Source organism: Caretta caretta, chromosome 13 (genome assembly GCF_965140235.1).
Source record: "Caretta caretta isolate rCarCar2 chromosome 13, rCarCar1.hap1, whole genome shotgun sequence".
Taxonomy (NCBI): Eukaryota; Metazoa; Chordata; order Testudines; family Cheloniidae; genus Caretta; species Caretta caretta.
In genome coordinates, this window is record NC_134218.1 from 34585152 (window position 1) to 34612268 (window position 27117).

At 50.3% G+C, this 27117-nt stretch overlaps 1 long non-coding RNA gene across 1 annotated transcript; it reads left to right on the plus strand.

Annotated features, from left to right (window-relative positions):
* Positions 1 to 5567: 5567 nt before the first annotated feature.
* Positions 5568 to 25666, plus strand: LOC142068835 (uncharacterized). Its single transcript, XR_012664750.1, has 3 exons — positions 5568 to 5699; positions 23183 to 23256; positions 25476 to 25666. It is a non-coding gene; the product is annotated as an uncharacterized LOC142068835 (long non-coding RNA).
* The last annotated feature ends 1451 nt before the right edge of the window (positions 25667 to 27117 follow it).

Genomic DNA, 27117 nt, shown 5'->3' on the forward strand with positions numbered 1-27117 from the left:
TCATAATTTGCTGATCATTATGTTCCTAGTTATATATGTGTGGCTACATTGTATGCAAAGTTATAAGATTCCTCTGTATGTTGTTACTAAGGGCATGGCTACACTTACGGATGTACAGAGATGTGAGTTAAACCCACCTTCGTAAAGCGCAGTAGGGAAAGTGCTGCAGTGTGTTCACACTGACAGCTGACAGCGCACTGGCATGGCCACATTTGCAGCACTTGCAGCAGTATTGGGAGCTGTGCATTATGGGCAGCTATCCCACAGAGCACCTCTTCCCATGCTGGTGCTGTGGCTTGTGGGAAGGGGGCGGGGAGTGCGGGGTATTCTGTGTCCTGTCCCAACACCCCATGATGCATCGGTTCGCATCCCAGCATTCACTTTGCTTCCGTCCACATTTGGGACCATATTTCAATGTTTTTTGTACTGCGCGCTCTGTCTTCCCTTTCGGTCTGCAGGAATGGAGCCCAAACTGCTGAGGAGTCTGCTGATGAGTCTCGCCAGCACATCACGTTTGGCAATTGAGTTATTTCTTATGATCCAAAGTGACAGTGAGGGCTCCAATGATGATATCGACTCGAGTAATGCATACGACACGCGATTGCTTGTGGCATTCACAGACATGCTCACCACCGTGGAACGCCACTTTTGGGCTTGGGAAACAAGCACTGAGTGGTGGGATCACATCATCATGCAAGTCTGGGATGACGAGCAGTGGCTGCAGAACTTTCGGATGAGAAAAGTCACTTTCATTGGACTGTGTGAGGAGCTCACCCCCACCCTGCAGTGCAAGGACACAAGATTGAGAGCTGCCCTGCCGGTGGAGAAATAGGTGGCTATTGCAATCTGGAAGCTCGCAACTCCAGACAACTACCGATCAGTCGTTAACCAGTTTGGAGTGGGGAAAATCGACCGTTGGAATTGTGTTGATGCAAGTTTGCAGGGCCATTAATCGCATCCTGCTTAGAAGAACTGTGACTCTGGGTAACGTGCATGACATTTTGGCTGGCTTTGCACAAATGGGTTTCCCTAACTGCAGAGGGGCGATAGATGGCACACATATTCCAATTCTGGCACCAGCCCACCTAGCCTCCGAGTATGTTAATCGGAAGGGGTATTTCTTGATGGTTCTCCAGGCGCTTGTGTATCACCGTGGGTGTTTCATTGATATTAACGCAGGCTGGCCCGGAAAGGTGCATAATGCACACATCTTTCCGAACACTGCCCTGTTCAGGAAGCTGCAAGCCGGGACTTTTTTCCCAGACCAGAAGATCACTGTAGGGGAAGTCGAAATGCCCATTGTGATCCTTGGAGACCCCACTTACCCTTTAATGCCATTGCTCATGAAACCCTACATAGGGAGCCTTGACAGCAGCAAGCAGCGGTTCAACAACAGGCTGAGCTGGTGCAGAATGACAGTGGAATGTGCTTTTGGCCATTTAAAGGGCCGCTGGCGCTCTCTGTACGGGAAGCTGGACCTGGCCGATAACAGCATCCCCACAGTTATATCCGTGTGCTGTACCCTCCATAACATTTGTGAAGGGAAGGGTGAAAGATTCACTCAGGCATGGAACTCGGAGGTTCAACACCTGGAGGCTGAATTTGAACAGTCAGAGAGCAGGGCTATTAGAGGGGCCCAGCGCGGGGCTGTAAGGATTAGGGATGCCTTGAGGGAGCAATCTGAGGCTGAAAGCCACCAGTAATGTCTGGTGCCCTGCACGGGAGTGAAGTACAGTGGTTCCAATGTTAGTAGGAATCTGTGTTTGCTACATATGATACACTGACTTGCAGTCCCTGTTTCTTTCCTGGGCTAAGGTATCTTTTACTTTATGCAATAATAAAGAATGTTTTCAAAGCAAAAAAATCCATTTAATGAAAAGAAAATGCATTTAGTGAAAAGAATCACAACTGCTTGGGAAACAGAAAGGGCAAGGAGGTGGAGTGGGGAATGGTACAACCACAGATTTGCGTATGTCCTGTCTGGAGAGCTGTGCAATGAGTGCTGCACTTCAGGATGGCCGTACTGCATGGTGATGGGGGTTGAGTGCAGTGAGTAAGGGTCGTAGTTTTCAGGGCTGGGTGGTGAAGCTACAGGTGTTGGAGGCAGCTGGTGTCGATAAGAACCCAGATGTTGGGGAAAGTGGGTTGGAGGTGACATGGGAGCACAAGGGAAAGAGTTTTGGGACAAGGCCTGCAGGGTGGGGCGGGCGCGGCAGCGCTCCGCTTGCATTGCTACGAGCACCTGTATCGAGTCCACTTGGTGCTCCATGATGCTTAGCAGCCGCTCCATGTTTTGGTGCTGGTGATCCGCATTCTGCTGGCGAAACCTCCTTTCACTCTCCCGCCACTCCTGCACTTCTTGATTTTCATTACTTGAATGCTGCATTACTTCATGAAAGATGTCTTCCTTGCTTCTACCTGGCCTCTTCCTGATTCTTTGGAGTCTTTCGGCTGGTGATAACACGGACGGCTGAGATCTCAATGTTGCACCTCTAAAGGCAAAATGCAACCCTTAACAGAGGCAGCACTGTTCACACCAGATAGAGCAATGATTCCCCCGTACTTAAGGGCAAGCACAGTCTACACAATAGCTCCAAGAGCCTGCACCAAATAACTTCCTTCCCAAAATAAAAGCCGCTTACCGGGAACCTCCTCTGGTGTTTGTCCTTCCCCAAGCACTGCCTGCCGCGACTGGCTACCTTCCTCCTGGCTGCATACATCTAGGGATTCCAGGGTGTCTTCCTCCTCCTCAGCACCCTCGCTCCCGCTTTGCTGCTGCTGCTCCTCCTCCTCCTGCCGTGTTGCGCTGGGCTCTGAAGTGTCCATGGGTGGTCCCTGGAGTGGAGGTGGGGTCGCCCCCAAGTATCGCGTCCAGCTCTTTGTAGAAACGGCAGGTCCCGGGAGCAGCACTGGAGTGGTGGTTTGCCTCGCAGGCTTTGCGGTAGGCATTCCACAGCTCCTTCACTTCAGCCCTGCACTGCAGTGCGTCCCGGTCATGGCCCCTTTCCATCATGTCCCTTGATATCTGTCCGAAGGTATCGTAATTCCTATGGCTGGAGCGCAGCTTCCTCCCCACAAACACTGATGAGGTCCAGCACCTCTCCATTGCTCCATTCTGGGACTCACCTGGCATGTGGAGGCATGGTCACCTGGAAAGATTCGCGGAGAGCACTCCACGCCTGGCTGAGCAAACAGGAAAGGGATTTTCAAAATTCCTAGAGAATTTAAAGGGCGGGTCTGATGGTTGGTCACCTGAGGGCAGGGCAGTAGAGTTCAAACTGATGCCCAGAGTGGCTAGCACAGGCATTGTGGGACACTTCTTGAGGCCGACCAGAGCGCATTAACAGACCAGGGTGTCCACACTGGCGCTGCAGCGCTCCAGCGGGGGCGCAGCAAACATTATTCCACTCGCTGAGGTGGAGTAACAGCAGCGTTGTAGCCGTGGAGTCTGAGCGCTCTATGTGCCTTGCCAGTGTGGATGGGTAGTGAGTTAGTGCACCCGGGGCTCCTTTATTGCGCTGTAACTCGCAAGTGTAGCCAAGGCCTAAGACATGTTCCAAGTCTGGGGAACAACAGCCACAAACCAGTTCCTCAGAGACAAAAGGAAAGCCCACACCTCAGTCAGGTGCCAACAAAATCAAGTGGACCCTGACCTGGTTAAGTGGCCATTCTTAGGCCACCACCCACTAGAGGATGACACCCAGCTGGCGCAGTGCACACTTGCAGCCAGGCCTGTCTAGACATGAGCTCAGGTAAGCAAGGTAATTCAATGCAAAAAACTTTCTGAGTGACAACAGTGAATTTTGAACCACTTGCTAGAATTTAACATTTTCCACAATCCCATGGGATAAAATAAACACTTTACAGCCCAGAGATCATTCTCTAAACAATTCTATAGGCTTCATGAGTAATTTCTATGTTGTCCCATTGATGTCAGCCCTATTACATTGTAGAGAACTTTCTCATAAGGGACAGCATTGCTCATTCTTGTGGTTTTGGTGTAGTTCTTAAAGCCCCAGCTTCTCAAGTCATGTGATTCTAAGAAAATATCATCTTTGATCTCCAAAAAAGAAGTTTATAGGCCTCGTGTTTGCAGAGAAAATCTGGAAAACATGATCCGTAAAAGGTTATATAGATAGTTGTCCTTTTAAAAAAAAATCAGTATTTTAAACCAATTACATGGTTTTTGGGGGGTATGGCTCCTGCTTGGGGTTAATGATGTTTAGAGTTCAGTGAGATTTTCAGGCAGTTTTGCTTGGGATAATAGTCCCAAATCAGGTTATTGTCAGCCCCTTTGGCCTGACCCGTTAGGCAGGCCAGTCCTTGCTTACAGACAGCCCCCCAACCTGAAGCAAATACTCACCAGCAACCACACACCACACAACAGAACCACTAACCCAGGAACCTATCCTTGCAACAAAGCCCGTTGCCAACTGTGCCCACATATCTATTCAGGGGACACCATCATAGGGCCTAATCACATCAGCCACACTATCAGAGGCTCGTTCACCTGCACATCCACCAATGTGATATATGCCATCATGTGCCAGCAATGCCCCTCTGCCATGTACATTGGCCAAACTGGACAGTCTCTACGTAAAAGAATAAATGGACACAAATCAGACATCAAGAATTATAACATTCAAAAACCAGTCAGAGAACACTTCAATCTCTTTGGTCACTTGATTACAGACCTAAAAGTGGCAATTCTTCAACAAAAAAACTTCAAAAACAGACTCCAAGGAGAGACTGCTGAATTGGAATTAAATTGCAAACTGGATACAATTAACTTAGGCTTGAATAGAGACTGGGAGTGGATGGGTCATTACACAAATTAAAACTATTTCCCCATGTTTATTTCCCCCCACCCCACCACTGTTCCTCCTGGAATGGCCCACCTTGATTATCACTACAAAAGGTGTCCACCCCTCTCGCCCTCCTGCTGATAATAGCTCACCTCACCTGATCACTCTCGTTACAGTGTGTATGGTAACACCCATTGTTTCATGTTCTCTGTGTATATAAATCTCCCCACTGTATTTTCCACTACATGCATCCGATGAAGTGAGCTGTAGCTCACGAAAGCTTATGCTCAAATAAATTGGTTAGTCTCTAAGGTGCCAGAAGTACTCCTTTTCTTTTTGCGGATACAGACTAACACGGCTGCTACTCTGAAACTGGACAATATTTGAGGCCTTGCCTAGCTGCCATGAGGAGAGGGCGGGATGATATAAGTCAGCTCCCTTCTTTTGTTCAGTCCTGTTCAATTACTAAGAATGTCCACACGTCCTGTTTCCCTGAACACAGGAGGAACAAACAGCAGCTGACAGTTGCTTTGCTCCTGCCTTTTCTGTGCTCCTATGCCTGAAGGAGTTCTGTCTCTGTTGGCTTTCTCTCAGGCTCATGCTCACCATGACTCCTCTGGCTGTCTTCTGCTTTCTGTCTCTCATGCATACAGCTGCAGCCAATCAAACCCCACAGCTGTTGTGTTTGCAATCAGTCACTGGGAAACCCCCTCTTATTCTCCCTGATTTAGTGCTTCTCAGGCCTTGCTGTGCAGCCCAAGGCCTGCGGCAGTGGCTTCTATTGTTTCCAGCAATCACTACATAAAGCAGCATTTAATTGCTCCTTCCACTGAGGCTGAAAGAAGACTGCTTTGCACATCCATTGACTTCAACCAGGCCTGTGATTGTCCACAGGTAGGCTTGGCAAAATTTAATTTGTATTTGTTTCGTGTTTCAGCAGATAATAACGATGTTTATTTTAAGCATTTTTTCTCCATTTTTATTGATTTACATTTTCACAGTTGCAGGAAATTGTGGGGATGACAGACAATGGGGGGCTGCCCGACAATAGTTATTTCATGAGAGCAGATGTTTAGATTCACAAAGTCAACACTTTATAATGGTTAAAGCACAAATGGTCAACATCACATGTCAAAATATACAAAGTACATATCCTGAAATCAAACAGAGCCGTTCTCAAGCAGTATTTTCCTTACTTTCCCTAGCTGTAAATGTTGATGATTTTCAATGGATGTATTTTTCCATCGGTTTGTGTGTGAGCAGCTAAATTGATGTTTACCGACATTTGCCAATAAAAATTGAATCCTTCCAAGCCTAACAATAAGTCAGAGACCTGCTTGAAGGCAGCCACTGCCACTTTCCAGTTTAACGTTAATAATATAGCGCCTAGATATTCTGGTAATGGGCAGCAGTCTAAAACCCTAAGAAAGACTATGTGGAGAACTCTGTTTCAAACAGAGGCGTGAGGTCCATGGGCACTGTGCTTCTCTCTTGGTGTGTGTCTTCATTACTGCTGGAACAAGCGCATCTGTCACCTAATCCACGGGATGAATTTAGCAAGCCGTCTGTATCTCGCAGGTGGAGAACCGTTCACTCGTCCATAGGAGACAATGCCCTGGGGTACCCTGTTACACTCCAGGGGCCCCCCGGAATCCCCCTTCAAACACAGGAGAGAAAGGAGGAGTGTTAGAGGATAAATCAGTCACCAAAATACTTGCAGTCATGTGATAGGAAAGAAAACGCTGAGACTGACCAGAAGGAGGAATGGGACACGGGGCCTGTTCCCTCTAGGGGGTGCTATCTCTGATCCAACCCCAGGGCAGGGCACTGGCTGGCTCAGGGGTGGGGAATGAGACACGAGGCCTTTCCCCTCTAGGAGGCCTTGGCTCCCATCTGGCACCAGGGCGGGGACTGGCGGGCTCATGAGGGTGGGATGGATATTTACCATGTAAGCCGATCCCCTCTGGAAAGGGGTCCCTGCACACAGCATGCTGGCGTGCTTGTAGCCAGGATAATACATGATGCACGTGTCCTTATCCAGCACCTGCTCTTGCACCTCATGTAGGGTACTAGGGGGCACAATGGCATTCGGGCTAGTGAGCCCCTATCCGGCTACCAGGCACTTCTCCTCCACCTTTGGGGTGGAATGAGCCGAGGGCAAGTTGAGCGGCTTCACCTCCTCCGTCACCTCCACCTTCTCCAGCTACGACGGGGGGAGAGAAAGGGTTTGGGATCAGCCTGGCTGCTTGGCTGGGGGTCAGTGTGAAAACCTCCCTTAAGGACCCACTCCGGGACACCCAGGAAGGAGCTAGTCAGGGGAGCAGCTGCCCCTCCAGCTCAGGCAGGGAAGGCTGTGGGGGGCCCGAGAGGGTGCAGGAAGAGCTAGGACTGGAGAGGGAACAGCAGCGTGGAGGAGATGCAACAGGAGATGGTAGAAGCAGGCCAGGGGATAGCAGGGACTGGAGGTGACTCCGCGGGGGACTGAACCGGAAAGGTCGGCTGGTAGGAAGCACCAGACCTGGACTAGTGGCAGGCAGAGGGCGCTGGACTGGACCAACATCCAGCCCGTACGATCCGGTTGAGCTAAGGTGAGGCTAATGGGAAGAGACGTCCCACCTCAGCGTAAGGACTTCAAGGGATGGAGAATCCATCACATCTCTAGCTCAGTTGTTCCAATGGTTATTTCCCTCCCGATACAAACCCGAGCCGGATTTCTAGCCCAAATTTGTCTGGCATCAGCTCCTGTTCAGCCGGTCTAGTCCTGCCTAGGACAGCGAGGCTGAAGAGCCCCCTACCCTCAGAAGGCCTTCCCCATGGAGAATCCTACAGCCTGTGGTCGAGTCCTTTTCTCCCCTACAGTAACCTCAGGAGATCGATCTCCTTGGAGCTCTCCCTCTTAGGCCGCATCTCCAGATCTCAGTCTGTTCCTGGAGCTTGTTCCAATTTGCCAACGTGCTGTGTGAGGTGTGGACACCAGAGCTGGCCACAGGCTCCAGTCATGGTCTCCCCATGGCCATATCCTGAGGGGACCACACCTCCCTGGTCCTACTCGCTATTTCTCGGTTTACACACCCAAGGACAGCATCTGCCTGCTTAGAGCCAGCCTTGTGCTGGGCTGATTTCCACTATGACCCCGAAGTCCCTTCCAGAGTCGCTGCTGTCCAGGATACAGCCCCTGTCCTGTCAGTGTGGGCAACATTCAGCATCCCTAGAGGGCACACTTGCATTGCAGCTGTCTGCGTCAAAGCCCAGGGTGGGACTCCCGGTACCTGCAGAAGCAGGAGGTCGTTGGTGAAGGGGTCCCTGGTGAATTCTGGGTGGGGGATGATGCGTCGCACACGCAGGAGTTGCTGGGTTTCCTCCGGCTCGTGGACATTGTGGGCTCCGAGGATGACTGTGATGTTGCTATTAAATGGGGAATAAAGTGCCACTAAGGAGGAAGGCGACTGACCCGGCTGGGAGCTGCGAGGACACTTGGGTCCATTTCCCTGTCCCGGTCTTTCCCAGCTTTGGCAGCTCAGAGCTGTGGGCCCCCCTAGGGTGAGGGGCCTACACTGCCATCCTGGATGCCTGGGTCAGTCCCTGTCCCAGCCTCTCCCCACAGGAGCTGGGAGTTGTGGGGCACCCTAGGGGTGAGGGCCCTTTATTGCTGTCCTGGATGCCTGGCTCCCATTCCGTGTCCCAGTCTTTCCCCACTGGTGCTGGGAGCCGTGGGGCCCCCAAGGGGTGAGGTCCCTGCCCTGCCACCCTGTGTCCCAGTCCCTATCCTGATCTCTCCTCCCTGAAATCTGGGAACTGAGAGCTCTAGGGCCTCCTGGGGCACCACCCCACAGGGCTGGGTCTCATTCCCTGTCCCCGCTTACCCTGCAATACAGCTACAGTGAGCAGCCGTTAGGACAAAGTCTTTTTTCACCAAAGCCCTCTGCACATCTGTGTGTTCACCTGGCCCATTCTCACCTCCAGGTAGGCCATGTAGGGTCTGGAGTGAAGCCAGGATATGTTCCCTCTGATAATCCGCCCTGGAAGAGCAACCCCCACACCAGCAAGAGTTAGTGGAGAGGGGGGTTTGCATTGCCATGACCAGGCTGGTGTCATACACCCTTTATTGCATGCCAGCGAGGGAGATGAAGCCAGGGATTGGGGGAGTGTGACATACCCTGTGTGCAATCCAGACCAATGAGTAGCTGTGTCACCCCTGCCCTCTAAGTGGGGTGCCTTTTGCAATACCTTGCTGCTCACAGCCTCCAGTCTGGGCTGCTCACAAACAGCCTCCAGGTTTAAGTCACTCCCAGCTGTGTCTGTGTAGATGCTGCCAGCGAGCCAGCCAGACCTTGTCTCTTCCCAGCCATGGGTATGCTGCAGGGTGACCCCAACGCAGCCCCAGTCTGAGATTTCCCCCCAGAAATGTCCTCTACAGCCCAGCCCTCTCCTGGACAGTACCAATTATATAAAGTCAGTCATTTATTAGTAGAAACGATATGCAGATATCCCGTTGCCCCAAGTAGAGTTTCCCAGGCTCTTCAGTTCCAACACACTGGATCAGATAAAACAATAAACCAAGTTCATTAACTACCCAGAGAGAGATTTCAAGGGAGTCCGAGTCACGAGGCATAAAGGTCAGGAATGGTTACAAGAACAAAGATCAAACACAGTTGGTGCCTAACTTAACAAACTAGGTTAAATTCAAAGCAAAGATTTTCTCACCATGTGCTCTCAGTAGTATTACTGGCCAAACTTCTTAGGTTTAATAGCTTCTGTTTAATAGCTGCTTCCTTTGTCCTGTCTCATGCAGTCAATGGAGGGACAGAGAGAGAGAGAGAGGAGCTGGGAACAGGGTAACAGGCCTTCTCTGTGGACAGGAACTCCATTCTATTCCTTTGCTAAAATGTAGATTTTTTTGCCCCTGCCCACTTTCCTGCCAAAGAATGGCCACTTAGCACCTGATGGCCCATCAGGCTTGTTTACACCTGGCTTTCTCTCTAGTTTGGCCACATGTTTTAGTAATACCAGAGAGTGGAACCTTATAACTTTACTTTAATGTTGCCACACATATTTAACTAGGACAATAATGAGCAGCAACTTATGCATTTTCAGATGATACCTCACAAGGTGTGCGGTGTACAAAGATTACTACAATAGTGGAGACAGGGTTATATTCTGTGATAGATAGATAGACAGACAGACAGACAGACAGACGGGTGTCTTTGGGGATGGATAGATACACACCTGTCTGTGTGTCTATATGACAGACAGATGGGGTGTGTATGGGGATAGATCTCCAAGGTATCTCACATGCTAGGGGCCGATATGTTTGTCATGGTGGCTGATTGACCCTGCCCTATAGGAGCAGAGGTGCCCTCGGCCACAGCGGGTACCCTCACCTGCAGCTTCTTTGGGCAAGTCTGCGGTGATGTCAACCAGTCCCCAGCTAACCAAATGTTGGGAACCATTAAGAAAGGGATAGATAATAAGGGAGAAATATCATATTTCCTCTATATAAATCCATGGTACGCTCACATCTTAAATACTGTGTGCAGATGTGGTCGCCACATCTCAAAAAAGATATATTGGAATTGGAAAAGGGTCTGAAAAGGGCAACAAAAATGATTAGGGGTATGGAACAGCTTCCGTATGAGGAGAGATTAATAAGACTGGGACTTTTCAGCTTGGAAAAGAGACAACTAAGGGGGGATATGATACAGATCTATAAAATCATGACTGGTGTGGAGAAAGTAATTAAGGAAGTATTATTTACTCCTCATAACACAAGAACTAGGGGCCACCAAATGAAATTAATAGGCAGCAGGTTTGAAACAAACAAAAGGAAGTATTTCTTCACACCACGCACAGTCAATCTGTGGAACTCCTTACCAGAGGCTGTTGTGAAGGCCAAGACTAGAACAGGATTCAAAAAAGAACTAGATAAGTTCCTGGAGGATAGGTCCATCAATGGGTATTAGCCAGGATAGGCAGGGATGATGTTCCTAGCCTCTGTGTGCCAGAAGCTGGGAATGGGTAACAGGGGATGGATCCCTTGATGATTACCTGTTGTGTTTATTCCCTCTGGGGCACTTGGCATTGACCACTGTCAGAAGACAGAATACTGGGCTAGTTGGACCTTTGATTTGACCCATTATGGCTGTTCTTATGTCCCCCTGCTGGTCCCAGATAAAGGGGCCTCCCCCCTTCCCCAGCTGCCCCCACTCCTCCTGCACCCTGCATGGATGGCCTGTCTTCACTACACCCCAGGGCCATGTGGTGCCCTTGATGTCCTGTGGGGCTTCTGTGCCTTGAGTGCCAGGGAAGAGTCCTGACCTCAGGGGACCTCACCCTTCTGGGGAACAGCTGTGCCTGGACTGGGGATGCTCTGATGAGCTCCCCATGGGGTTGGGGTCACCATTCCGCCCAGCAGTCACCAGTTTGAGCCCTGAGTGGCAAGAGGGAGGCTGTGGGCAGCAGGAGCAGCAGCAGCAGCATTGTCAGTAGTGGATCAGGGAAAGTGCGTCTGACTCAGCCCTGGGGGTCTTATAGCCATGGCTTGGGCTGTGGACAGGAAACCTCAGGGTCAGACTCAGCTGCTGGGTAGCTCTCTGGAGGCACTGCTGAGCAGGTGGGGGAAAGGGCCAGGCCTGGCTCAGTCACATCCTCACCACAGCTGGGCAACATCTGGGGATGCTCAGCACCTGGAGCTCTGCAGCTTCTGGCAACAGGCACCTCTGGGCACATGTGGACACATCTGGAACTGGGCTGGGGGAGGAGAGAAACCTGCTAATACTAGAGTCTCAGCTGTCCCCCGCCCCTCCCCAGGTTCTGTGGTAGTGGAGGCTGTGGTTAACCCTGTCTCATCTCAGCTGCAGGTGGGAACTCGGCCCTTTGGTCTTTCTCAAGTATCTCTCACCACTCGCGTGAGCAGGGCCTGGGGATGACTCAGATCAGACACCCCTGTATTTGTGATAGCAACGTTTCTGAGAAAGCCCTTGCCTGGGAGACTGATGTATGTGAGAAAGCTGGGAGACTGATATATGTGATTCTCAACCACAGCCTGTGGCTGGATCAGAGCCAGCGCCCCCTAGAGGGGAAAGGCCTTGGGCCCCATTTCCCTCCCCCTCCCAAGCCCATGGGCCAGGTCCCCAGCTGGAGTCAAATGGCCGGAGCTCTGCTGGAGTCAATGGGCCAGGGCTCCAGCTGGGGTCCATCAGACCTAGGAGTGCAATAACACGCAGTGTAACTGACAGAACTTAGGGCTCCTGCCTCCCAAACAGTGAGCAAGCCTCGGGGCATTGGTTACACGATTAGGAGGCAGACTCTGTTTAACAGCACTGCCCTGAAGAAAGAGAAGGAAACGCTGTGAAGGTGGAAAGGTGTTTATCTTGCTGCTGCAGAGAGGTTCGTAGAACCAGAGAAATAACAGCCAGACGGGACCAATGGATCATTTCTTCTGCCCTCCTCTACAGAAAGCTGTGGATAAACTGGAGAGAGGCCAGAGGAGAACAACACAAATGATCAAAGGGTTAGAAAACCTGCCCTATGAGAGAAGGTTAAAAAAACTGGGCATGTTTAGTCTTGAGAAAAGACGCCAGAGCGGGACCTGATATCAGCCTGCAAATCTGTGCAGGGCTGTTCTAAAGAGGATGGGGATCAATTGTCCCCCATGTCCCCTAAAGGCAGGACAAGAAATAATGGGCTTAATCTGCAGCAAGGGAGATTCAGGATAGATATTAGGAAAGTCTTTCTAACTCTCGGGGTAGTTAAGCTCTGGAACCGGCTCCTAAGGGAGGTTGTGGAATCCTCGTCGTTGGAGGTTTTTAAGAAGAAGTTGGACAAACACCTGTTAGGGATGATGTAGGTTTGCTTCATCCTGCCTCAGTGCAAGGGGCTGGGCTTCATGACTTCTTGAGGTCCCTTCAAGCCCCACGTTTCTATACCCCTCTCAACGTGCTGAGAAGAAGGCCACGCATGGGACAAGGCATGGCCCACAGCTGGAGCTGTGGCATGCACAGCTGGGGCCATGCACGCCTGCCGCTAGGCCTGTCTAGAGCCGAGCTCCGGGAGCTCTGCAGCCCATGGGAGTCTCCCTCCCCCGCGCTGGCTTGCTGCTAAATGTGGCCAACACCTCCAGCCCAGGTGAGTCATCAGCCCCTTGGCTCCCTGACATGAGGGGAACGGTGCGGGGTACTGGAGATGCAGAGAGGGGTTTACAGTGGGTGACTGAGCACAGGGCTGGGCGCCCGGATTTCAGGCCTCTACTGAGACACTGCAGCATAAACCGAGCTTTTGTTCCCATGGTCTGATCTCTCTGAGTCGGCCAGACCCCCGCCCTGGGGCAGATTGGAACTGATGCTTCCTAGAGGGGAAAAGCCCTGTGTCCCATCCCCAGTCCCCGGAGCCAGCCAGCCGCCCAGTCTGGGGCCGGATCTGGGCCTGCACCCACCAGAGGGGAAAGGCTCTGTGCCCCATTTCCCCAGCCCCGCTGCTGGCAAAGGCAGGTGAATACGGAGCAGCTGGGTCCCAGGGACTTATTTTGCCCCCTGCCTGAGCTAGGGGCAGCTGGCACAGAAGCGTTTAACCCCTGCGCGGCTGGGGCTCCCCTGTCTGGGTGACAAGGCCCAGGAGGGAATTAAAGATGCCTGCGGATGTTATTTCATGGAGCCAGTCTGGATCCCAGAGGACACCAGCCGGCAGGTGACAGCAACAGGGGCAGAGGGTGATGGGTGGGGAGAGGCTCGTCCACCCAGACCTGAGATCCTCTTCAAGCCCCCGGACCACAGAGCTCAGCTGTTACACTGAGGAGCTCATGCCAGCGACATCAGCTGGATGGCGTAAGGGTGTCCCTGCTGCTCCCAGTCCAGCTGGGGGATCCTGCCCCATGCTCTGCCCAGCTGCTGGGTGCCCTCCTGCTTGCTGGGGTTGGGGAGAAATTCTGTATTTTCAGATGATACCTTACCAGGCATCCTGCGTTCAAGGATTATTACAGTAGCATGAGGGGTGTGGACACTGGGGTCCATTCTATCACAGCGAGTCTGGGGATGGACAACGCTGGGTCATATCAACCATGCTTTGAAGTCCCCCCAGATGTGGCTGTTGTCTCCTCGGACTAACTCGACCAACACTAAAGTCATTGAGCCAACTTCTACTAGGAACCAGAGGATGAGAGGCATGGAGACAATGGGGTCAAATTCAGCTGGGGTGTAAACACCATCGAGGTTAGTGCAGGGTTTTGGCCCCTGTGCTACCTCCATTCCCTGGATCTGAGATGAGTCAGCCTTAGCCACATTCACCACTAGACGGGTGAGACACCAGGACAGAGGACATACCCCACTGTGCTCACGGACTGGCAAGATGCAGAGCACAGGCTTCCTCCAAGTCAGCTCCAGGCATGCACGGCTCCAGATGTGCACAGCTCCAGATGTGCATGGCTCCCATGTGCACTGCAAACAGCGGGCCCTGCCCCAGAGATGGGAGGGCCCAGGAGCGCCCAGCACTGTGTGTGAGGAGGACTCAGAGTCCAGAGCTGCTCCCCGGGGGGTCCCACCAGCTGGCCCGAGCTACCCAAGTTCGGCTCTAGATAGGCATGACTGCAGGTGTGCATAGCCCCAGCTGTGTATTGTGCCATCTGGGCGTCGTCCTCTAGTGGGCGGTGGCCAAAGAATGGCCACTTAACCAGGTCAGGGTCCACTTGATTTTGCTGGCACCTGACTGAGGTGTGGGCTTTCCTTTTGTCTCTGAGGAACTGGTTTGTGGCTGTTGTTCCCCAGACTTGGAACATGTCTTAGTAACACCATACATAGGAATCTTACAACTTTGCATACAGTGTAGCCACACATATTTTACAAGGACCATAATGATCAGCAAATTATGAGTTTACAAATGATACCTCGCCAGGCATACTTTGTATGAAATTTAGCACAGTCCTGTAAAAGGCGTGAACCTAAGGGTACAGATTGTCACAAGCCCTGACTGAGTCTGATTCTCCACTACCTGGGGAACCCCACAGTAACTGGGTATGATCAGAAACCTGCACATCAAACAGCTTCCTTTTGGGAACTGTGGTTTAGTCGAAGTTGCTATTTTCAATGAGCTAATGTCGATTTTCATAAAGTTTTCAATTTTAAGTCAAAATGTTGCTTTGAAACCCTGAGATGTCCCCGACAGCTTGTCACAGACAGTTTGACATTTCTGACTCAGAGAGGCCCAGGCAGGTATGTTACCCCTTTTGTCTGATCATCTCTTCAATATTTCATCAAGGGAGTTGGTGTCCGGGTGCTTTTTTTCTGAAAATGCCAGCTCCTGAAGTCACACGATCAGGTGTAAATTTTTAGCACCGAGGGTAATTAACCACTGGGACAACTTACAAGGGTCTTGGTGGATTCAAATCAGTGTTGATTTTGACAAAGTTTTTCGATTTTAAGTCAAAATGTTGCTTTGAAACCCATCCCTGTGAGATGTCCCCAAGAACGTGTCACAAACAGTTTGACATGGGTCGTGGTGAATTCTCCATCCCTGCCAAGTTTTAAATCAAGACCGGATATTTTCCTCAAAGCTGTGCTCAAGTTCAACCGGGGTGAATTCAAGGCACTCTCATGACCTGTATCGTGCAGGAGATCAGACGAGATGATCACATACCTTGGAATCTATAAATAATATGAGAATCTCACCTACCTACCCACCTTTTTCTTTCTTTCAAGAAAGAAAGAAAGAAAGAGAAAGAAAGAGGAAGGTTTAGCCTTGCAGTTGCAGAGAAGAGGTTGAAACAGATTGACAGAGCCAGAAGGGTACCCCGAAGTCACATACTACAGCTCAGACCCAACAAAGAAAGTAACAGAACGCCACTACCTACAGCCCCCAACTAAAACCTCTCCAGCTTATCATTAAGGATCTACAACCTATCCTGAAGAACAATCCCTCACTCTCACAGACCTTGGGAGACAGGCCAGTCCTTATTTACAGACAGCCCACCCCAACCTAAAGCAAATACTCACCAGTAACCACACACCACACAACAAAAACACTAACCCAGGAACCAATCTCTGCAACAAACCCCGTTGCCAACTCTGTCTGCATATCTATTCAAGGGATACCATCATGGGACCTAACCACATCAGCCACACCATCAGGGGCTCATTCACCTGCACATCTTCCAATGTGATATATGCCATCATGTGCCAGCAATGCCCCTCTGCCATGTACATTGGCCAAACCGGACAGTCTCTACGTAAAAGAATAAATGGACACAAATCAGACATCAAGAATTGTAACATTCAAAAACCAGTAGGAGAGCACTTCAATCTCCCTGGACACTCAATAACAGACTTAAAAATGGCCACCATTCTTCAACAAAAACAGACTTCAACGAGAAACTGCAGAACTTAATTTGCAAACTGGACACCATAAAATTTGGCCTGAATAAAGACTGGGAGTGGCGGGTCACAACAAAAAGTAATTTTCCCTCTGTTGATACTCACCCCGTCTTGTCAACTGTTGAGAATGGGCCACATCCACCCTGATTGAATTGACCTCGTTACACTGATCCCCCCGCACTTGTTAAGGCAACTCCCATCTTTTCATGTGCTGTAATATACATACTGCCTACTGTATTTTTCGCTCCATGCATCTGATGAAGTGGATTTTAGCCCACGAAAGCTTATGCACAAATAAATTTGTTAGTCTCTAAGGTGCCACAAGGAATCCTCATTGTTTTTCCTCTAGGAAGCGTCAGCTCCAATCCACCCCAGGGCAGGGGGCTGGTGGGTTCAACGCGATCACACCATGGGAACAAAAGCTCCATTTATGCTGCAGCATCTCAGCTGAGGCCCGGAATCCGCGCACTGAGAACCTGAGCTCAGTCACTCTGCATAACCTCCCGCACCCCCCGTCTGCATCTCCAGCCACCCCCCTCTTCTCCTCACGTCAGGGAGCCAAGGGGCTGATGTCTCACCTGGGTTGGAGGTGTTGGTCACACTCAGCAGCAAGCCAGCACAGGGGTGGGAGAGTCCCATGAGCTGCAGAGCTCCTGAGCTCGGCTCTAGACAAGCCTGGCTGTCGGTGTGCATCACCCAGCTGTGCATGCCATAGCCCCAGCTGTGCCTTGCCCCAGCTGTGCCTTGCCCCGGGCTGTGCATGGCATGGCCCCAGCTGTGCATTGCCACAGCTGTGTGTCGCTTCAGCTGTGCAGCATCCCAGCCGTGCATGCTGTCGCCCCAGCTGTGGGCCAGGCCTCACCCCATGGGCAGCCTTCTCCCCAAATGCTGAAGGTGAGACACAAGCAGCTCACACTCATGTGTCTCAGAAATGTCTGAGGGTCCCAGCCAGCTGCCACATCCCCCCTCACCCCAGGCCTCTATGTGCACCCCTGGGCTTTCTGCAGGGCTCAGTCTCTCCATTTGCTACCCCCTGGCTGGGTCTCTGCAGGCAGAGGCCCTGGCCCAATTCCACCTGACCCAGCCTCACTGGCAGGCGCCAGGCTGTCCCATGCACACCAAAGGCTGGGCCTCACGTGCTTCTGAGCCAGCCGGGTGGGGGCCAAGCCCAGCCACTGTCCCTAGCTTTGGGGCTCCCACACACTCCTGTCACCAGGCCTCCTGGGGAAATGGGACGCTGGCCTCTGCCTGCCCAGCCTGTGAAACCAGGGCTGAGACCTCAGCAAGCTCCTCCTGTCCCTCTTTGGGAGCTGCCTTCCCCAGCTTCCCAGAAGGGGCCTCACTGTGTGTGCCAGACAGAGGGATTGAGACTGGGGCAGGGCAGGGAAGGGCTGGTAGGACACCTGGGGGGAGGGGGCGCGGAGAGCCCACCCTGGAGGAGGTATGGAAGGAGCTGGGCTTGTTGGGCCTAACGCAGCCTGGGAGGTAATCTGGGGGGCTCTAGTCATATTGGGGGGGACGGATTCCAGAAAGCTATGGAAGCTGAGGACGGTGTTGGCACAAGAAGAAGTGGGGATGCACTGGCCAGGAACCGACCCAGGCTGGAGCTCAGAGGCAGGTGATCTGAAATCATTCGCTGGTCGACACCTGGGGTGGACACGTCTGTTGGCCTCAAACGGTCAAAAATCCTGAGTCCAGCCCCACAGAATCACAGACTGGCTTAAAAATCCAGAGATTGCTAAAAATACTGAACATCGGGGTCTTTTGACCTGACTTCAGGGGTTTGTAATCATTAATGTTTCCACCTCTGCTCTGCAACCACAAGAACTAAACCTTCCTCTTTAAAAAACAAAGAAGGGTGAGAGTCACACTTTATTTATAGATACCAAGTTGTGAAGGGGCCCCTGTGATCATCTCCTCTGATCTCCTGTATAACACAGGTCATGAGAGTGCCCTGAATTCACTCCTGGCTGAACCAGAGCAGAGCTTTTAGGAAAATATCCGGTCTTGATTTAAAACTCGGCAGGGATGGTGAATCCACCAGCCACAAGTTGTCCCAGTGGTTAATTACCCTCAGTGCTAAAAATTTACACCTGATCGTGTGACTTCAGGAGCTGGTGTTTTCAGGAAAATAAAGAAAAGCACCTGCACCACCCATCCTTTGCTGAACTATTGAAGAGAGGGTCGGACACAGGGGTAATGTACCTGCCTGGGCATCTCCGCATCACAGAAATGTCCGACTGTCTGTGACAAGTTGTCGGGGACGTCTCAGAGGGCTGGGTTTCAAAGCAACATTTTGACTTAAAATCGAAATCAGAATCAACATTGGCGCATTGAAAATTGTAGTGTAGTCAAAGTCGCTGTTTCCAAAAGGAAGCCGTTCGATGTGAACATTTCTGGTTAAACCCGATTACGGTGGGGTTCCCCGGGCAGTGCTTGTCCGGGCTTCAATCCCTGTGTTCACCCCCTTTACAGGTCTATGATAAATTTCGTACAAAGTGTGCCTTGTGAGGTATCATTTGAAAAAAAATCATAATTTGCTGATCACTATGATCCTGGTAAAATACAGGTGGCAGCATTGTGGGAGGGATAACTCAGTGGTTTGAACATTGGCCTGCTAAACCCAGGGTTGTGAGTTCAATCCTTGAGGGGGCCATTTAGGGATCTGGGGCAAAAATTGGGGATTGGTCCTGCTTTGAGCAGGGGGTTGGACTAGATGACCTCCTGGGGTCCCTTCCAACCCTGATATTCTATGTAAAGTTATGAGGTTCACTTGTATGGTGTTGTTAAGGCCTTGTGTAAACAATTTTGGCAGCAAAAGGCAGCTTTTCCCAATGAAACAGTGGAGGTGTACACAGTACAGTGCTACTTTTTCAGAAAAAACTTACCTGTTTTGGTGACAAAATAAAACCAACTCGACAAGAGGCATAGAGATTTTTGAGCCCAAGTTTTATCGACAAAGTGTCAGTGTAGACACCACGCTTGGTTTGGCCATGTAAATAGCCTCCAGGAGGCGTCCCACAATGCCCATCCTGACCGCTCTGGTCAGCAGTTCGGACTCTGCTGCTTTGCTACTAGGTAAGCAAGCATCCACCCCCTTCCCCCTTTAAAGCCCCATGAATTTTTGAAATTCCACTTCCTGTTTGCTTGGCATGGAGAGCTCATATGAGATTTTCCCAGCTGACCATGACGGCTCTACGTGGCAAATGCTCTCCCGCTTGGAGCTCTGCAGAGCTGTTGGATCTTCTGAGTATATGGGGAGAGGAGGCTGTGCAGTCCCAGCTGTGCTCCAGCCGTAGGAACTTCGATACCTATGGGCAGATTTCTCGTGGCTTGTGTGATAAGGGCTACGAACAGGACATGGTGCAGTGCTGAGCGAATATAAAGGAGCTGAGGCAGGCATACCAGAAGGCAAAGGAGGCAAATTGCCACTCCAGTGCTGCACCGAAGACCTGTGACCATTCTTGGTGGCTATCCCACCTCCACCGCTAAGAGAATTGTGGATACTTCGGCGGGGCTGGAGGCAGTGGACGTAACCCCAAGTACAAAGTCGTGGACAAGGAGGTGGAGTTGGATGATGATGCGGAGCCCATGGCAGGGTCGTCCGGTGCGGCGGTGAGTCAGGAACTGTTTGCCACTCTGGAGGTGTCTAGTCAGTCCCAGCAGCCCCACTCTGGCAAGCAAGAAACAGGAGAGGAGACCCCTGGTCAGTGATCTTTTGGAGTTGATGCTGCCCAGTTATATGACGTTCAGCTTTCCTTTACTCTGTATAGCGTAGAAGGGATAGAAATGTACAAGACCAGCTGTGTTTACGGGTGCTGCGAATTACCCTGTGCAGCTAAGGAGTACGGCAGCACAGTGTGTTAATGCACAGCAAGATTTCACGGGAACCCTCCAGAGAGCTCTCTAGGAAACGTTCCTTGGCCAGGTTGTGTTGCTCCTTCCCCCATTGTGGGAAACTTTCCCTCGCCCCTCAGCAATCACTTGTGCAGGGACCAAAGGGGCACACAGGCGAGCAGCATAGGGCCTGGGTCTGAAGCCGCACGTGTGCAGTAGATGCATCCTTGCATCCTTGCTTACCCTCAGGAGTGAGATATCGGCTTCCATAACCCCTGCCTATGGAAAATGGTGGCAGAATTTACAATATTGTCCCTAGTTGCCTGCACTGATCCCCTTGAAACATCACCTATACTCTTTGCCCCAGCTTGAACGCCATGTTTAGGGAGTTCTCCGAGATGTGTGCTTGCCAAGGGTCAGTGAGAAAGTGATTGGTATGTTACAAGAGGTGTATTTTATTTTAATGATTCAATACTGTTGATGTATGCTTCTATGTATTGTTTCTTGTGCTTTGGCCAATGTGGCTTTAACGGGAAAGCCCTACACACTGGAGGAGCACCTCCGCTAGATAAGGAAGCATTGGAAGGAGGACATGTTCCAAGAGGTGCTCGAATACTCTTAGACGGAAAAAAAGAGAATGCAGGGAGTGGAGAGAAATGGAAAGGTGGGACAAAAAGGAGAGTCAGGAGTGAGTTCAAACGATCCATGAGCAGATGATAAAAGTCAGGGAGGAGAAAAGAGATGCTGAAGTCTCTAATCACACAACAGTCAGAACTGATGCATGCCCGCCCCCACTTCCCTTGCAGCCGATACAGAATTGCTTTCCCTGCCGTCCCCAAACTCCTTCCACACATTCCTTTTAACTTTCTAGAACATGAGGGTATCCCGTTCACTCTACCCCTTCTGACAGCTTCCAAAATGATAGCTAGACTTATGCGCACCTGTGACAGCCTCCAATGCCCAACACTGCTCCCTCCGTTCCTATCAAGACTTTTGTGTGTGTTAATTGAGTTTAGTAACGACAAGCACTCTGAAAGGTAACCAGCTCGTATTTGTGTCCCGCATGTAGTGATTGCAGCTGGTAGTTAAACATATGCATGTAGTTTAATCATTTGCATACTGCTAATCCCACTCAGGAATCGCCACGAGTGTTAGGCAAACAAACAAAATTCAGATTAATGAAGCATGACAGATTGCTGTTTAGAAATACATATTGCAGGTTCTCATTCTCAAAATGTTGCCTCAAAGCCTCCCAGATTCGAATTGTCCCCCATAATAGCCCTGATACCTGGCTGCTTAAAATCAGCAGCCAGGCAATCTGCCTCAGCACTCCACCCTGAGCTAACTTTTCACCCTTAGTCTCACAAAGATTATGGAGAGTGCAGCAGTCAGCTATGACCATTGGAATGTTTTCCTCACTTAGATCTAACCTGTCATAAAGGCAGCGCCAGTGCCCTTTTAAACTGCCAAACACACATTCAACAAAAAGAAAAGGAGGACTTGTGGCACCTTGGAGACTAACAAATTTATTTGAGCATAAGCTTTCGTGAGCTACAGCTCACTTCATCAGATGCATTCCACATTCAACAGTAATTCTGCACCTATTCAGCCTATTGCTGAAGCACTCCTTTCTGCTGTCCAGGGTGTCCCATGTAAGGCTTCATGAGCCATGGGAGTAAGGAGTGCACTGGGCCCCCAAGGATCACTGTGGGCATATCAGCATCCCCCACTGGAATCTTCTGGTCTGGAAAGAAAGTCCCTGCCTGCAACTTTCTATACAGCCCAATGTTCCTGAAGACACATGCGTCATGCACCACCCTGCATTGATGTCAGTGAAACGACCTTGGTGATCCAAAAGCCACCTGCAACACCACAGAGCAGTACCCCTTTCTACTGATGTACTCCGTCACAAGATGGTCCGGGGCCAAAACTGGGATATGTGCCATCTATCGCCCCGCCGCAGTTAGGGAATCCCATTTCTGCAAAGCCATCCACTATTTCATGCACACTGCTAAGAGTCACAGTCCTTCGTAGCAGGATGCAATTAATGGCCCTACTCACTTGCATTAATGCTGCCCCAGTGGTCAACTACCCAACTCCAAACTAATTAACCACTGACTGGTAGCAGTCTGGAGTTGCCAGCTTCCACACTGTGATTGCAATGCACTTCTCCACGAAGAGGGCAGCTCTCATTTTGGTGTCCTTGCGCCACAATGCTGGGGCGAGGTCCGCACACAGTTCCAGGAAGGTGACTTTCTGCAGCCACTGCTTATCATCCCAGACCTGCATAATGATGTGATCCCACCACTCAGGGCTTCTTTCCAGAGCCCCAAAGTGACAGTTCACCGTGTGCAGCTGCTCTGTGAATGCCAAAAATAATCTATGGTTTTCTTTCCATGGCACACAGCAGGTCAGGCAACTCCGATTCCTGTTCCGATTGGGCGCTCATGATGTATTACATGACCATCTGCCCTGTGTTAATGACAGTGACCACAAGAGTAGAGAGCAGTACAGGGTCCATCCTTTCACACAGATGTCAGGTGCACAGTAAACTGGGGCCGTTAAAAATGCCACGAAAAGCAGTCAGAAAACCATTGAGTGCTGGAGCAGAAAATAATGCATCATGGGACATCAAGCCTGCATCCACGATGCACTGTGATACACTCTGCCTTTCCACATGTCCTAGCTGCCGAAGGTGGCGAGTAGCACAGTGGGATAGCTACCCAGAGTGCACTGCTCTCTGTCGATGCGAGAGCACCAAGTTTGGACATGCTCTGCCGACAGAGGGCGCGTAGTGTGAAGATGCAATAGCGATGTAATTATAGTGCTTTTTAATCATCAATATGAGTTTTGTCGAGAAAAATCTGTTGTGGCCCAAGATGTGTTCCGAGTCTGGAGAACAGCCACAAACCAGTTTCTTTGAGACAAAAGGAAAGCTGAAGCCCCAGCCAAGTGCCAACAAAGTCAAGTGGACCATCACCTTGTTAAGTGGCCATTCTTTGGCGGGAAAGAGGGTGTGGGGGGAAAAATCTACATCTTGACAAAGAAACAGCTCTGGGTTCCTGTCCACAGAGACTTTCTGTCTCCTGAACCTCAGCTGCAGATGGCTCTCAAAGACAAGAATAAACCATAAGAAGGGAGAGCAGACACCCAGATTATTTCTCCCTTGTTCTTTACCCACAGCATCGACAACACCTGAAGAACAAAGGAAGTAGCATCGGACTGGGGAGAGATCCTGACTGAAACAAATTGAAACAGTAAGACAGTGGTAATGTGTGGTGAGGGAGACCTTTGCTTTGAATTCACTTAGCTTGTGAAGTTAGGCATTAGTTGTGTTTCACTTTTATTTTCTTGTAACCAAGTCTGACTTTTATGCATCATTACTTGTAATCACCTCGAGAGGTCAGCTAGTCCAATCCCCTGCCCCCATGGCAGGACTAAGTATTATCTAGACCAGTGGTTTTCAAACTTTTTTCCGTGTGACCCAGTTGAAGAAAACTGTTGATGTCCGTGATCCAACATAACTATATCTTTTGAGTAGAGTTTTCATAAATTCATAATATTTCAATGCATTCCAGGTTAACCCACTTTACATAATTAACACTAGACACTAGCCTTAGTAAGCCTATGATAAGGAGTGTAGGAGGTGACTCAGAGTAGGGCAGAGGGTGGGTTGTGAGGATGAGGGCTCTGTCTGGGGGTGAGGGCTCTAGGGTGGAGCTGGTGATGAGGGGTTCAGGGTGCAGGAGGGGGCTCAGGGCTCGGGCAGAGGGTTGGGATGTGGGGGGTGAGGGCTCTGGCTGGGGGTATGGGCTCTGGGGTGGGGCCAGGGATGAGGAGTTTGGGCTGCAGGCAAACTGCCCCAGGGCTGGGGCCAGAGGACTCCCCGCAGCCCTCTCCCCGCCAGCAGCAGTTAGCTTCAGGCCACTCTCTCCCTCTGCATGGAGCTCCAGGGAAGGGTCCCTCTCTCCCTGCTGGCAGCAGCGAGATCCGAGTGCGGGGGAGAGGCCCGCAGCAGCCCTACAAGCCCCAACTTGCTCCCATCCCCAGTTCCTGCCCACCCCCTACCTCTCTCCTCTCCAGGTCCCTGCAGCAGCCCTTTAGAGCTGCTGCGTGGCAATGTTTGTTATAATTTGAATCAGCAAGGTGACCCAGTGCCTGACATTCCCGTACTTTGAAAAACACTGACCTAGACCATCCCTGACAGGTTTTTGTCCAACCTGCTCTTAAAAACCTCCAATGACGGAGATTCCACAGCCTCCCTAGGCAATTTATTCCAGTGCTTAACCACCCCGACAGTTAGGAAGTTTTTCCTAATGTCCAACCTAAACCTCCCTTGCTGCAATTTAAGCCCATTGCTTCTTGTCCTGTCCTCAGAGGTTAAGAAGAACAATTCTTCTTCCTCCTCCTTGTAACAACCTTTTATGTACTTGAAAATTATTATCATATCCCCACTCAGTCCTCTCTTCTCCAGACTAAACAAACTCAATTATTTCAATCTTCCCTCATAGCTCACATTTTCTAGACCTTTAATAATTTTTGTTGCTCTTCTCTGGACTTTCTCCAATTTGTCCGCATCTTTCCTGAAATGTGCCATCTAGAACAGGACACAATACTCCAGTTGAGGCTTAATCAGCGCAGAGTAGAGGAAAAGAATTACATCTCATGTCTTGCTTACAGCACTCCTGCTAATACATCCCAGAATGATGTTTGCTTTTTTACAATAGCATTACACTGTTGACTCATATTTTGCTTGTGGTCCCCCAGATCCCTTTCCACAGTACTCCTTCCTAGTCAGGCATTTCCCATTTTCTATGTGTGCAACTGATTGTTCCTTCCTAAGTGAAGTACTTTGCATTTGTCCTTATTGAATTTCATCCTATTTACTTCAGACAATTTCTCCAGTTTGTCCAGATCATTTTTAATTTAGTCCTGTCCTCCAAAGCACTTACAACCCCTCCCAGCTTGTGTCTTTTTAAGTGTACTCTCTATAACATTATCTAAATGATTGATGAAGATATTGAACATCATCGGACTCAGAACTGATCCCTGTGGGACCCCACTCGTTAGGCCCTTCCAGCTTGACTGTGAACCATTGATAACTACTCTCTGGGAATTGTTTTCCAACCAGTTATGCACCCACTTTATAGTAGCTCTATCTAGGTTGCATTTTCCTAGTTTGTTTATGAGACGGTCATGCAAGGCAGTACCAAAAGCCTTACTAAAATCAAGATATACCACATCTACCGCTTCCCCGCTATCCACAAGGCTTGTTACCCTGTGAATGAAAGCTATTAGGTTGGTTTGACATGATTTGTTCTTGACAAATCCATGCTGACTGTTACTTATCACCTTATTATTCTCTTGATGTTTGCAAACTGATTGCTTAATTATTTGCTCCATTATCTTTCCAGGTACTGAAGTTAAGCTGACTGGTCTGTAATTCCCTGGGTTGTCCTTATTTCCTTTTTTATAGATTGGCACTATATTTGCCCTTTTCCAGTCCCCTGGAATCTCTCTTGTCTTCCATGACTTTTCAAAGATCATCGCTCTTTGAAGATAATGGCTCAGATATCTCCTCAGTCAGCTCCTTCAGTATTCAAGGATGCATTTCATCAGGCCCTGGTGACTTGAAGAAATCTAACGTGTCTAAGTAATTTTTAACTTGTTCTTTCCATAAAAATCTTTTCCCATTTACAGTCTATATTTTTATTGATAATAAATTTGTGGGGTTTTTTGTTTTAACTAAACAGTGTGTTTGGATTGAAGTGTTTGGGGAGCTCCATTTGGAGTAACAGGATTTGTTTATATCATTTTCTATTAATAAAATGACAGACTTTCTATGAATTTGTATTGCCCAGGGGGAACTGGGCAGTACAAGACACATATTTCTGGGAGAAAGTCTGGGACTGGGAGTTTGCAGGTGTTACCCTGTTGTGTAACTCATGTGTGGCTGCCTATAGTATTCATACAGTATAGATGGGAGTGATTTAGATGGGAGGCTGTGTATAGTATATACAATATATAGTATATATCATATAGAGGGGAGGCTGTGTGTGAACAGACCAGGAGTGGTTGCTCTCACAGTGAAGCAGTGTAAAAGGCACCCCACATTGGAGAATTGAGGGGACACCTCTGTCCATCAGTCCAGATTGTACCCTGGACAACATCACAGGGCTATGCTGAGTCGGGAGTTAGTTTGTGTCCTGAGGAATTACCCAGATGCCCCCTGCTCAGATCCTTGTTTCTTGCTACACCCCCAATCCCCGGCCCCTGCTGGTTAATTTCACTCCCTGATTTGTAGCCCTGCCCTGAATAAAACCCAAGGTACAAAAATCTAAAACATCCCCTTGCTGGGAATCCACCGATGGCTGCCCTCTGGCTGAGGCCACAGCAGGGTACTGCTCCCTTCTCTGCTCTAACATGCAGGTGAGAGGAGGAAGAGAGCAGCCTGGCCAGAGAGCTGGGTCTGTGATGACTCAGTGTTAGCTACACTCGCACCCACCCATGCTGATGAAGCGGGGGTGGGGGGGAGTCCCTGCAAGCTCCACCCAGAGCACAGCTCTGCTGCAGGTGTGCTGGCTCAAAGGGAGCCACTCCCAGCTGTGCACAGCTGCAGAGGGGAGACCTTTCCCCACAGGGAGCTCCTCTTATGTATGTTAGTTGGAGGAGTTGGGGGAGGGGGTTGGTTTGAAGACACCAGATCCACTCACCACAGGTCCAGGACACCCAAGGGCCCCTGCTTGACACCAGCTCCCCACAGAGAGGGCCTATGTGACCCTGAGGTTTCCTGCCCCCCAGTGAGGTCTATAAACACCCTGGAGCTGCGTCAGGAGCAACCTCCCTGTCCCTAGGCAGACGCTGCTGCTGCTCCTGCTCCCCATGGCAGTTCTCCGGCCTCTCGGGGCTCCTGCTGGTGAGTCGGGGGGCAGGGGGCATCAGTCCACCGGGGAGCAGTTTGAACGCACTGAGCCAGGCCGAGCAGCCCAGTCACACGTGAGGGGCCCTTCCTAAGGACAGGAGGCTCAGATAAGGCACCAGCAGCTCCCCAGACCCAGCTGGGTGCCCTGAAGTGGGGAGGTCTGAGGGCAGCTGGTCCCAGCAGAAATCCCCTGAGA